General features: G+C 36.4%; 1 protein-coding gene across 1 annotated transcript in view; it reads left to right on the forward strand.

Moving 5' to 3' along the window:
* Positions 1 to 12,652: 12,652 nt before the first annotated feature.
* Positions 12,653 to 14,064, forward strand: part of LOC107600397 (dnaJ homolog subfamily C member 3-like) — an 8,044-nt gene continuing 6,632 nt past the window's right edge. The window contains exon 1 of the mRNA XM_016292294.1: positions 12,653 to 12,827. The gene's annotated coding sequence lies outside the window, so the exon portion shown is untranslated. The remainder of the gene's footprint in view (positions 12,828 to 14,064) is intronic.

Raw genomic sequence — 14,064 nt, forward strand, 5'->3', positions numbered from 1 at the left:
GATACCAAAAAGAACAAGATATGGAGAGCTTTCTAAACATCATAACCAATGTTTAAAATATAATTTTAGAGATAATTTTTCTAATTTTGATTTAATTGTTCAGACACAGATGCGTGTGCAGTTTCATCCATAGGGCCCACGAGGCATGTTTAATTCATTTAACTGGCTCATAACCTGTGTACTATTATCTTATGAATTACAACAAATTCTCTAAAGCTGTTTGTTTTGTATGTTTCACAACAATTAATGTTTTCACTGTCAGAGTAATCAATTATAAAGTAAGATATTTGTTTCTCCGCTAATTGCATAATGAATGTGTATTTATCATTCTGAATGCATTTTTCATGAGATGAACTGTTTGAGACTGAGGCTCTCCCAGCATCCCACTCAGATTTCACATCTAATATCCAGCAATAATTAATGCACTTATGAAGTATTCCGATGAGGTAATCCAATAGACTAATGCACTATAACAGTTTACAAAGCAGTGTTATTTTAGTATCATTGATTAATATTTTATTAATTAGTAACATTTATTAATATTTTGAATTAGTTTTTATTTTTATATTTTCTGTGTTTATTTTAATTTAGTCATAGATCTGAATTTAGATTTTTAAATTTTTTTTTTTTAGAAAAGTTGGAATTACATATTTTTATAAGTTGGAAACAAGTTACAAAAGTTCTTTGCACACAAAAAGTTTTCTTGTAGCTTCAAAACATTACGGTTGAACCACTGAAGTCAAATGGACTATTTTATTGATGTCCCTTATCTCCTTTCTGGGCCATAAAACGTTTCAGTTGCATTGCTTTCTATGCAGGGTCAGAAAGGGTCAAAAATATCTTAATTTGTGTTCCGAAGATGAACGAAGGTCTTATGGGTTTGGAACGACGTGAGGGTGAGTAATTAATGAGAGAATTAAAATTTTTGGGTGAACTATCCCTTTAAGTTTATCTCATGTCTGAGTCCAAAATCAAATTTTAAGGAGCATTTGGACTTGGCCTGGATTCTGACTGGAATGAGTTGATCTATATATATGAATATATGACTTAGACTTACTGGTGTTGAGGCGAACTTGCTGGTATCTCACCTCATATCTTTACAGGCTTCAGGCCTTTGAGACTGATACAGATAATATCATCAGTAATTGCACTGTCAGATGTGTGGGTTAAGTAGGGGAGAGGACACTTGAGAATCTGTGGGGTTGCATTTAAAGTACTTGGTTTTGCAGGCAAATGAGTCCCATTTAAACATACTTTATTGCTTACATTTTATGAACACAAAAACAAAACCAACAGTACTTGAGAAGTGGAGAAAGAAATAATTAAAACATCAACAACAAGTTGGAAGAAATCTTCTTTTTATTTTGTCAGCACATTTCGGCACACAGGCTTTCATCAGGGCTAATGCAAATGAAGACTGCAAATGAAGAATCTCATTTAAATATGAACAAAGACAAGATTCAAACTTGCAACCAATCAGAGAGTTAGAACAAATCACATGGTATGATATCCCTACTCACATGACACACCAAGAAATACTGTACAGTGTAACAGTGCCCACCCACTTATAGTGGCACTGGCTCTGGAATTATGTTTTCCATAACATTTTTCCCATAGGGGTTTTAAAAAAAAGTCTTTGTTAAAGAGCTATGAGCCATTAACCAAGCGAACCAGCTTACAAGGTGAATCACAACAGTACAAACTTTGATTTAAAAAAAAAAAAATCTGACAAAAAGACAAAGAAACAAGACACATAATGACTTTAACGACGGAAAAAACAATAAATTTCCCTAGGGAGAAAAATAATTGCATTTTTTCTTTAGGAACCAAAACAGACCAAAACCAAACAGACCATTAGTCTTTTTTTTTTTTTTTATTAGAATTTTTCATTTTACACAAAGTATACCTTTATATTTTTTCCCCATTGTCATGATCCCAGTCTGTGTTCCCCTGTTTTGTTGAAGGGCTGGGGCGGTATTCCAGAAAGCAGGTTATGTGACATACCCGGGTATGTTTTATGGGTAAGTAAGTGGAAAAATTCAGCTTTCGGTTCCAAAAAGGAAGGTAACTCTCAGGGTATGTGAGTACCATAGCAACTTACTCCCTGAACATAACCTTTCTCCAGAGTAGGTTATGCTTCAGGGTTAGTTTACTTCAGCGCTATCAGCACATGCGTGACCTTACAATATTATATGAGATTACAATGATATGATTACAGAAAATGATATTCTGGACAAATTCCAATCTGGATTTAGAGCTGGTCACAGTACAGAAACTGCTTTGGTAAAAGTTGTGAACGATTTACTGATGGCAGTTGACTCTATGTTGGGGGTTGTTTTAATTATGCTGGATCTCAGTGCCGCCTGTTGATCACTCGATCCTTTTAAAACGTTTGGAGTGTGATGTAGGCATCAAAGGAACAGCTTTAAAACGGTTTCATTCATATCTGCATGATAAACCATTTTTTGTTAATTTCGCAAATACTTCATCTTCTGTGGCTCCTTTAAAATATGGTCTTCATCAAGGTTCTATTCTGGGCCCTGCATTATTTTCATTGTACACGTCCCCACTTGGATCTATATGTTGTCGCTATGACATTTCCTATCATATGTATGCTGATGACACTCAGATATATTTACCACTTAAAGTTGGGAACGAGCACTTGCTACAGTCCCTGTTACTCTGTCTGGAAGAGGTCAAAATTTGGTTGTCTAAAAATTTTCTTCAGCTTAATGAAAATCTGAGATAATTATTTTTGGTCCACCAAAATTTAAAGAGATGATTTCCAGTACTATTGCTCCTTTAGAATTAACTATAAAAAACAGTGTAAGAAACCTGGGTATCATAATTGACTCAACTCTCAGCTTTGACAATCAGATAAAGTCAGTAGTAAAAAGTAGTTTTTACCAACTTAGAATGATCTCCAGGTTAAAACCCATTCTTAGTTTTAAAGATTTAGAGACCATTGTCCATGCATTTATTACCTCGAGATTAGATTATTGCAATTCTCTTTATGTTGGGATCTGTCAGCGACAACTATCTCGTCTGCAAATGGTACAGAATGCTGCAGCCAGGCTTTTGAAAGGCATGAAAAAAGGGATCATATTACTCCATTATTATCCTCTCTCCATTGGCTACCAGTTCAGTACAGGATTGATTTTAAGATTTTATTGATGGTTTTTAAAGCACTTCATAACATGTCCCCAAGTTATATCACCAATCTTTTAGAGTACCATACATCGGCTAGGACACTGAGATCAGCAGATAAACTGTTACTGGCAGTTCCTCATTCCAAAAAAAAGTCTAAAGGTGACAGAGCATTTATGGTTGTGGTTCCCAAATTGTGGAATAGTCTTCCACTTCATATTCAGCAGGCTCCATCCTTAGAAGTTTTTAAGTCTCAGTTGAAAACTCATCTTTTTACATTAGCTTTCGCAGAGGAAAGACCTTCGTAGAGACCTTTGGTAGAGGAACAACCCCAATGTGTAATGACCTGATAAAGGGTATTTGTCATCTGTTGGTTGGTTCATTAAGTGGTTTATTAGATTTGTTAGATTTTATTGTTTTTGATCTTTGTATATGTTTTCTTTTAAATTGTGAAGCACTTTGGGCAACACAATTGCGTTAAAATGTGCTATACAAATAAATAAAAGTTGAAGTTGAAATACAATATAGTTATCAAATATACTATATATATATATATATATATATATATATATACAGTATATAGTTGTATGATGTTAATTATAAAGCACTATTATAATTAATATATAAGGCAATATTATATTATTCTAATATGTTATTATAGCTATTTATTGTCAAATATAATAGTTATCGATATATATTAGTTATGAAACACTATTATAACAAGGTAATGTTTATTTTTATTCTAGTATATTTATTATATTTTATTGTCATCTCACACATCATGGATCTGCATTTTCTATAATGTATTTCTATCTATGGCTCGCTTTTTCTTAGCATCAGTTTCCATAGTGACTCGTCAATTCATCGCTCTGTTGAGAATGTCTTGTGTGTTAACTGTGAACATAATCTGATTTGACTGAATTTACTCTGGACATGTTTTTTGGAACCAGTATACCTCAAGTAAGGTTTGGGTTAATCAACCCGAAAGTTCAGGGTATATGTGACGACCAGTTTTACTCACTGAAAGATTTATTCGTCATAAAATTATTACTTCATAATTGTATTCGAGTCTTACACACATGCTATACAGATAATGTAGAGTCGTGCATTATTTTAAGTGATGACTATTATGGGAGTGAACAGCTTAGCAATACAGCATAACTGATTCTTAATATACCCATGGAACAATGCACCACTTTAATGCTAGTTACTTTTAAACTAAGTAACAATCCAGCAGCCAACATGGAGGTCGTTTTACACGTGCTGAAACTCTTTCAGGAGCAGTTGAAGGATCTGTAGGAAGAGGAACTTGAATGGGTGAGTTTGATAGTTCACTTTTAAACAACACTCCAGAGGTAAATGAGGGACCCAAATGAAGGGGCAGGGCCACAAGTTCATTTTTAGTGGAACATTCTATAGGTGCTATACGCATGCCACTTTTATCCCATCCTCATCGCCAATTTTGAAGTGTTTCAAGTCCAGGTAAGCACAAACAGTCAGATTCCAGAAGTTACAATTCAAAGATTTATTAGCATCAAAGGCCAACAGCAAACACAGCCTGCATGCCACATGGTTGCTCACGTTCAATTATTCTTCTACGCCTTTTATAGGTACCAACTTAGTAACCCATAGTGCCCTCTTCTGCTGAATCAATAATACAAGAACACAACACCCACTATAGCTACTAATCACCCACACCTGTCCCTCGTCGACCACTGACAAGTGAAGTGAATAACACTGATTATCTCTTCATTGCGGCACCTGTTAGTGGGTGGGATATATTAGGCAGCAAGTAAACATTTTGTCTTCAAAGTTGATGTGTTAGAAGCAGTAAAATTGAGCAAAGGATTTGAGTGAGTTTCACAAGGGCCAAATTGTGATGGTTAGACGACTTGGTGAGAGCATCTCATAAACTGCAGCTCTTGTGGGGTGTCCTGGTCTGCAGTGGTCAGTATCTATCAAAAGTGGTCCAAGGAAGGAACAGTGGTGAACTGGCGATAGGGTCATGGCTCATTGATGCAAGTGGGGAGCGAAGGGTGACCGGTGTGGTCCGATCCAACAGACAAGCTACTGCAGCTCAAGAAGTTAATGCTGGTTCTTATGGAAAGGTGTCAGAATACACAGTACATTGCAGTTTGTTGTGTACGGGGCTGCATGGCCGCAGACCAGTCAGGGTGCCCATGCTGACCCCTGTACACTGCCGAAAGCGCCAACAGTGGGCACGTGATCATCAGAACTGGACCACGGAGCAATGGAAGAAGGTGGTTTGGTCTGATGAATCATGTTTTCTTTTACATCACATGGATGGCCGGGTGTGTGTGTGTTGCTTACCTGGGGAACACATGGCACTAGGATGCACTATGGGAAGAAGGCAAGCCGGTGGAGGCAGTGTAATGCCTTAGGCAATGTTCTGCTGGGAAACCTTGTGTCCTGCCATCCATGTGGATGTTACTTTGACACGTACCACCTACCTAAGCATTGTTGCAGACCATGTACACCCTTCCATGGAAACCGCATTCCCTGGTGGCTGTGGCCTCTTTCAGCAGGATAATGCACCCTGCCACAAAGCAGAAATTGTTCAGGAATGGTTTGAGGAGCACAACAACGACTTTGAGGTGTTGATTTGGCCTCCAAATTCTTCAGATCTCTATCCAATCGAGCATCTGTGGGATGTGCTGAACAAACAAGTCCGGTCTATGGAGGCCCCACCTCACAACCTACAGGACTTAAAGGATCTGCTGCTAATGTCTTGGTGCCAGATACCATAGCACACCTTCAGGGGTCTAGTGGAGTCCATGCCTCGACGGGTCAGGGCTGTTTTGGCAGCAAACGGGGGACCAACACAATATTAGAAAGGTGGTCATAATGTTATGCCTGATCTGTGTATACCCCTATGTTTCAGTTGTGTTTTGTTGGTCATTGTTCCTATTATGTGCCTTCCAAGTTGTTGCTCCTGTCTGTAGATTGTACTCTTGTTTTCAAGTCTGGATTATCTATGTTAGTGTTTTTCTATTAAAGCTGTGCTTGTATTTGGATTTTGCTTAATTCATTTTCCGAAAAAAATACTTCAAAGTTAAAATATAAAGACACTTTTAGGATACTGAACATTATGATGCTGTTATTAGCCTATATGAGTGTTAGTATTAGCTGTTACGGATTGTGGTGAACTGCAACAGTAGAAAAGAGACCTCATTATGTTGTCAGCATCTCTCCTCATGAACAAGTATAATAAGCAGTCAGCAAGTGGGTTGAGATACAAGAGACAGTGACAAAATTGATAAACTTTCATAGCAATAGGAGTTACGGGATACAAAAATATCAAACAAAAACTTGTAATTGAGAGGGGTAGGATAAGTAATGTGTAGTTAAACAGCACAAGAGACAGACTGCCCATAATTAATTTCCGCTTATGAGAAGTAAGTGATATTGCGTGAAAGAGACCCCTCCAAGTACCAACAAAACACAGAATGATTACGAAGTAAGGGATAAAACATGCTAGACATTGGGAAAACATGGTAAAAATGGCTTCATCTCTAATGTTCACAAAGGTCAGAGGCACTAACCAGATGATAAAAGAAATAAAACATGACATTTTCACTGAATGGTGAGATTTGTACCAGTGAGGATGAGAAACTAAAATGTATCTTTCAATAGCAATGAATGCCATGAAAAACACGCCCACAATCAAACAATACTTATATGCACTCCACAATGCAGCGTTCGCTAATTCGGTTGTTAATGCATTTATAAAACCAATCTGTAACAGATCTGAAAGAATCAAATGTATCACATAAACTGAAGCAGCACGATGAGACTTGATGAGAAAACACAATGCAAACAGGGTTAAGCAGACGACTGGAATCTCAAAGAGGCTCAAAATCCAGATAAACACTGCTTCTGCATACTCTACTTTATTAGGAAAGTTCATTAAATGTGACTTGTTGAACCCATCAGAGCCATTGTTGTTGAATTGTGTCATTGTCGCACAAAGACTTGGAAGTTAGCACTGAAATAACAACAAACCTGAGGTTAGTTTACTGTATAAAGATTTCTGTAACAAAATCACACACACAGTCATTCCTGACTATAACTGTGTAAATATATGTAATGGACCGTAATAAACGTATGGTTTATTTTGGAATGTCAGTATCATGCAGAATTATTAGCATTAAGAGTTGGCTAAACTGACTAGCTAGTTTATCAGTGTTTCACCCCCACAGCAGCAGAACGTGTCATGAAGTTAAGATAACAAACCTCACCTCACCCATTTAGAGGGAAGATATGATTGTTCAAAAAGTTACTCAGTATTAACTTTTATTAACGTAATTGTATAATAGCAACTTCACACTCGCAATCTATCTGTTGGTCTGAATATCAGCAAGGCTGTGTGAAATTTCTAAAATATCATACAGTCGATCGAAGAACTTAACATTTTTTTTTATAAGAAGAACTGCATTCCGGTTACTCATCAGCTGTTCAGTTTACCTATTCACAAATCAAGCAAATTTAGATAATCTTGATTAAAAACTAAAAAACCTCAATCCATTTTTGTACAGATGTATGTATTTTAATACAGATTATTTCTAGCATAATAGATAATTTAGATAATTTATGTATTCTCAACGTTTCATCATAAAAGACAATAATAATGCAGTAATACAAAGCTAATAAAAATTAACAAGACACTTCATGATCTTACCTGGAATGAGTTTGTTGCTCATTAGCTGATGATGGTACTTATATGATGTTCATGGTTATCATATTTCATAAACACATCTAAATGAACAAAGAACCAGTGTTTTTAAATACACAGTAATTAGGCCAGATAATAACCAAAAGTCATAATTTCAAATGCAATGCATGCCAGAAAATACATAAGCATTTGCACTAATAACCACTAATAACCATAACCATTTGTACTGATATGCACTAATCAATGTAATTTCCTTTCTTTGGATAGTTGAAAATATAACAATATTCTTTACCAGATCAGAAAGAACGAAATGTATTGCATTAACTAAAGTGTCATGATGAGACTTAAAGAGAAAACACATTGGAAAGTTTTTTTCTTGTGTTTGTAGAAGTTGTAACATCAATATAGACACATAAGAAGACTTTCTCTTACCTACAATCCAACTGTAGATCCACACAGCAGAAGATGTTGCTCATCAGCTAATGAAGTACTGAAGAATTTGACATAGTAAGTTTAAATGACCTTCCGAGAAGCTCTTAATATTTTCCCTGGGGTGTTGAGCAAAAACCACATAGTGTTTTTGCTCAACTCCTCTGCAATTATAATCCATTTTCCCCATTAACAACCTAAAAACCTGTTAAAATGTCTTAAAAGCATGCAATGAATTGATTACATTGTGGTCCATGTTCATTAGACACATTATCAATAAATAATTAAAAAATATATTTTTATAAAGCATTTTTAATGTTGTTATTTTGTGTGTGGTTAACTTACAGTGGAAGGGAAGATTTTCATGGATTAATTGTTTAAATTGCAGTCTCGTTCTCACATTAAGTTTTTTAAAATGTATCCTTTTAAGTCATTGTGTGGCCTCCTTGGAAGTTAGTGGAGGTCTGCTTGTGGGCCCCAGCCCCATGGAAGAAGTTGAGAGTTTGAAGAGAACCCGTAATTGTGTTTCTTTTCAGATCCACCACAATCAGTGTGCCAATGTCTAAACCCCATTCAAGAAGCAATATCCAGGAAGATTTTTTCACAAGCGTGATCCACAGACATTAACAAACCTCCTACTCTGCGGCACTAGCTTGCAATTTCTAGGCATCTGATGTTTCAGTCTCCATAGAGCGAATAGTAACATTATTCCTCTGTGATTGCAGGAAAGCACAGGTGAATAAATATGAAGGGATGCTCAAAAAGATGAAGTCTATTCAGTTTCACAAGTTAATTAAATCAGTTCCACATATCATGTCTTTTGGCTTTGGAGTAATATTTCTGTTTTCCCATATTTTCAACATAAACCAGCACTTTTTATTTACTTTATTCATTGATTCAAATGTTCTTTATAATGCAACATAGAAACAATAGGTTGACTCATAACGTGTCCATGAACTTTGTTGTTTAATCAACATCTAGCTGTTACATATACAGTATAAGGGGGAATTCTATGGTGGACGAGAGACCTAAACACGCTGCACATGCAAATAGAAAAAACACCAACAAATGAAGAAAACATCTTCATCAGTTTGAGCACACGTGCTGCAAATACTCACAACACAACCAAATATAGAAACCTTTTGCAAATACTTGCAACACAACCAACTTCAGAAACACGCTGTAAATACGCACACAACGGAATGTTTAAGGGAACCAACAAGTGATGAACCTGGCTGGGACATGTTTATCAATGTCTGCTCTGAAAGGTCAGGTTTTTTATTTTTATTTCTATTTTAACATCCTGATCATATGATTTCTTAGCTTTTTTGATATTATTAGCCTAAATAAGATGAGAAAATATACAATTAGCCCACTGTAAATGTGAAACGTTTTGTAAGTTGGCAAGCTAATTTTCACAACTTTTTTTTGTATCTGGTCGCTTTGTGCGTATTTGCAGCACGTTTCTGTATTTGGTTGTGTTGTGAATATTTGCAGCACGTGTTGTCAAACTCATGAAGATATTCTCTTAATTTGCAGGTGCCTTTTTTATTTGCATATGTTTTCTTAAGTTGCAGCACGTTGAGCTCTCTCGGCCACCGTATAAAGTGCATTAAATAAAGAATGTCCCTTTAAGTCCATTGTTATGCTCTTCAAGTGTAAACCCACTGAGCACATTACAATCTTTACCTGAATTCACCTTATATACTGTACATATAAACTTAATGACCAAAATGCAGAAATATTACACTAAAACTGTAAATTTGTTTCTACAAAACATTCATTAGCTAATGAAGAGAACATGCAAAAATTGTGTTTATACTGTGTGGATTTCAGATATCCCACAAATTTATTCAGATTTGTGCATCATTTATACATCAGTATTTTCGCAGATTTTTACAAATCACATTAAATAAAGTGCTGACATTCATTGCACACCTGTTGGTCTGAGCATTAGTAGCCTACTGGCTGTGTGTTAAAAGTCTATATGTCAATATGGGTGCATATATTTTAACAGCACGTAATCAAGTTATGGTGGTAAAAAGGTAAAAATGTCACATACAGAGGTCTCTGAAAGTGTTTACCTCTTTATGTATGACTTTTTATTTCCGTCTGCTAAACCTTCATATTAGCACATGATTTGATCAATTACAATGGCCTTAAATTAAACTATTTCCCTTGATAACTGTGCAAAAGCTTAAATTAGCGATGTCAACATCTGTGGGCCATCAGCCACATTTAGATATGAAATTAGATGTGTAGATACCCTCTTTATTTGTCCGAGATAATGCTTGAGACAATGGCTCCTATTACATTTAATTTCATTCACTGAGCTCTTTAATAATGCAGGACATCCCTGAAAGCATACTTATCTGCTTTATCTCCACATTTTCATGCAATTTTTGATAAAGATTTGTTTTATTTAGAAGTCTTAAAGGAAACATTTTGATGCTGTAAGGTTATCAGAAAACACTTTGCACAGCTGTTTGTTTCATAACTGATGAACTTCACACTGCAACTGAACTGACATGACTTGAGCTGAGCTGAATAATGGCACTATTGTCTATTATAGAGATGCTTCAATATAGTTGATTGTAACATTGACACTGAACTAAAGTAAATTAACACTGAACTAAATTGAGCTGAATAATGACACTTTTGTCTTTTTAGGGCTGCTTTACAGGTGAAATTTAATTTATTTCATAATTGAAGGATTTTAATACAACATTAATACTGTTAGTACTGTATTAATGCTGAAGCTGCTAATATAGCACTAATAGACTTGACTTAGATACTGCACATTATGATGATGAGTGCTAGTGCTGTGTTCTGAGGACTATCGGAGCCACTACAGCGTATCATCAACATCACTCCTCATAAACAAGTACAATAAACAGTCAACAAATGGGTTTTGATACCAGAGACAGTAAAAAAAAGTTGGAAATTCTTTGGCTTAAAGAAAATCCAAAGAATTTAATAAAAACCTTAATTGCATTGGGGAGAATGAGAAATGTGTAATTCAGCAGCACAAGAGACAGGCTGCCCAAAATTAATTTGCGTTTATGAGAAGTGAGTGATATTGAGTGAGAGAGTCCCCTTCACCAACAAATCACAGGAAGATTATTGGATAGGGGATAAAATACGCTATATACTGTATATACAAGACTCTAAATAATTATATTGCAACTGCTTTTTGGTAAGCTCCATAAACTTGGTAAAAATATTTCAATAATATGCTTTGATAAGCTCTGTAAAAGGACCAAACAATGGCAGTAATTTCAGAGTGCAGCAATGTATTTATAAAATGACAATCTTACCAGGAATTAGACTCTGGATCTTCTTACAGGACTGATGATGTTACTGATCACTAGATGATGGTGTCTGTGAAATGTTCATGGTCATCATCCTTTTATAGCATGAATCACGTCACTTAAAAGGGAAAGTGGTTATTCAGTCAAGTAATGGAAAACTACACTACAAGCATGATGAGACTGATAAAACACTGGCATTACATTTAATGGCAAATGTTTCAGTTTCAAAGATAAATTATGCATTTGACCAGTTATTACTGCAGCAATGCTTGCCTCTTTGTATTTGATTTGTCTTGGAGAAAACACAAATTCTTTCTGATTTTCTTTTCTTTTTGATAATGTCTTCAAGTGTCTCATTATTTTGAGTCCAGACAAAATACATGTTTGCATGACATGTTCAGCACCACGTGTGAATATCTGAGTTGTAAAGTTCCTCAGGCTTGGAAGCACTGGTACAACTGGCTGAACAGTAGAACATATGTAGAACACATTAATTTAAATTTACATTTACATTTACATTTAGTCATTTAGCAGACGCTTTTATCCAAAGCGACTTACAATTGGGGGATACATAAAGCGATTCTTCTTAAAGAGGCAAACAGACACAAGAAGTGGTTGTAATACCAAGTTCTTAGACATTGTTCAAATAAGTACAAGCTAGAAAGAGAAGGAATAAATAAAGAGAGAGAATTTTTTTTTAATTAAAAATTTTTTTTTTTATGATGAAGTCAAGTAGCTTCGAAAGAGATGAGTTTTCAGCTGTCGCTTGAAAATTGTCAGGGATTCAGCATTCCGGATAGAAATTCACAAGCTTATATCACACTAGCCTATATACTTATTTATATATAGTCATATTTCTATAATTAAGAGTCATGCTGAGAATACGTGCCTAAATGAATCCAGTTACAGACGGCAAATAATATCCTCTGAAAATGTCGAAAAATACAGTTCTACATTATTATTAGTGGACTCCCTCCTCCGATGCCGTGGCTAGCCTCCGTTTAACAGGCCACGATGGGCGGGATTTGGTGAAATATCAGCCAATCAGAGGGACCCACGACCAGTGGGCATGATGTCCGATGGCCTGACAGCTATGCGAATGTCCAGCGTGTCTATTGGAACTTTACACATTAAATCAGTGATTTGACGGAGGAAAGAAGTAAACATGGTTGCCATAAGACCAGTGGCACACAAATTACCAAGCTACGTTCCTTTTTTACTAGTTTTGATCGATCTTCGATGCGAAGGTAAGTGGTCAGTGCTAGTGCTTAAGAAATGATGATTTTAACCAGGTTTGTAGTAAACTATATGTTCATCTTCATGACAGTTATTTAGAGAAAGTGATTTTGTTGTTTTTATAAATGAACTCAAAGCAAAGTCAGTGAGAGATGAAAAATCCCAGCTGTTTAGATGTCTACACGTCACTGTGAAGTACATACAGAGAACTGTAATATTAGTCCAGAAACACGTGACGCTGCTGAGGATCCAGTTATCTATCTGTCAAGCATTTAAACTTTAATGAAGATTTCTTTATTTAGTGTTTGTGATGTTATTTTGTCTATAGTATGTATTTAGTATACAGTATCTCACAGAAGTGAGTACACCCCTCACGTTTTTGTAAATATTTTATTATATCTTTTCATGTGACAACACTGAAGAAATGACACTTTGCTACAATGTAAAGTAGTGAGTGTACAGCTTGTATAACAGTGTAAATTTGCTGTCCCCTCAAAATAACTCAACACACAGCCAATAATGTCTAAACCGCTGGCCACAAAAGTGAGTACACCCCTAAGTGAAAATGTCCAAATTGGGCCCAAATTGTCAATATTTTGTGTGGCCACCATTATTTTTCAGCACTGCCTTAACCCTCTTGGGCATGGAGTTCACCAGAGCTTCACAGGTTGCCACTGGATTCCTCTTTCACTCCTCCATGACTACATCACGGAGCTGGTGGATGTTATAGACCTTGAGATGCTCAATAGGGTTTAGGTCTGGAGACATGGTTGGCCAATCCATCACCTTTACCCTCAGCTTCTTTAGCAAGGCAGTGGTCATCTTGTGGGGTCATTATCATGTTGGAATACTGCCCTGCGGCCCAGTCTCCGAAGGGAGGGGATCATGCTCTGCTTCAGTATGTCACAGTACATGTTGGCATTCATGGTTCCCTCAATGAACTGTAGCTCCCCAGTGCCGGCAGCACTCATGCAGCCCCAGACCATGACACTCCCACCACCATGCTTGACTGTAGGCAAGACACACTTGTCTTTGTACTCCTCACCTGGTTGCCGCCACACACCATCTGAACCAAATAAGTTTATCTTGGTCTCATCAGACCACAGGACATGGTTCCAGTAATCCATGTCCGTAGTCTGCTTGTCTTCAGCAAACTAGCAAACCGTTTGCGGGCTTTCTTGTGCATCATCTTTAGAAGAGGCTTCCTTCTGGGACGACAGCCATGCAGACCAATTTGATGCAGTGTGC

The sequence above is a fragment of the Sinocyclocheilus grahami genome, unplaced genomic scaffold (genome assembly GCF_001515645.1).
Source record: "Sinocyclocheilus grahami isolate Dianchi unplaced genomic scaffold, SAMN03320097.WGS_v1.1 scaffold283.1, whole genome shotgun sequence".
Classification (NCBI taxonomy): domain Eukaryota; kingdom Metazoa; phylum Chordata; class Actinopteri; order Cypriniformes; family Cyprinidae; genus Sinocyclocheilus; species Sinocyclocheilus grahami.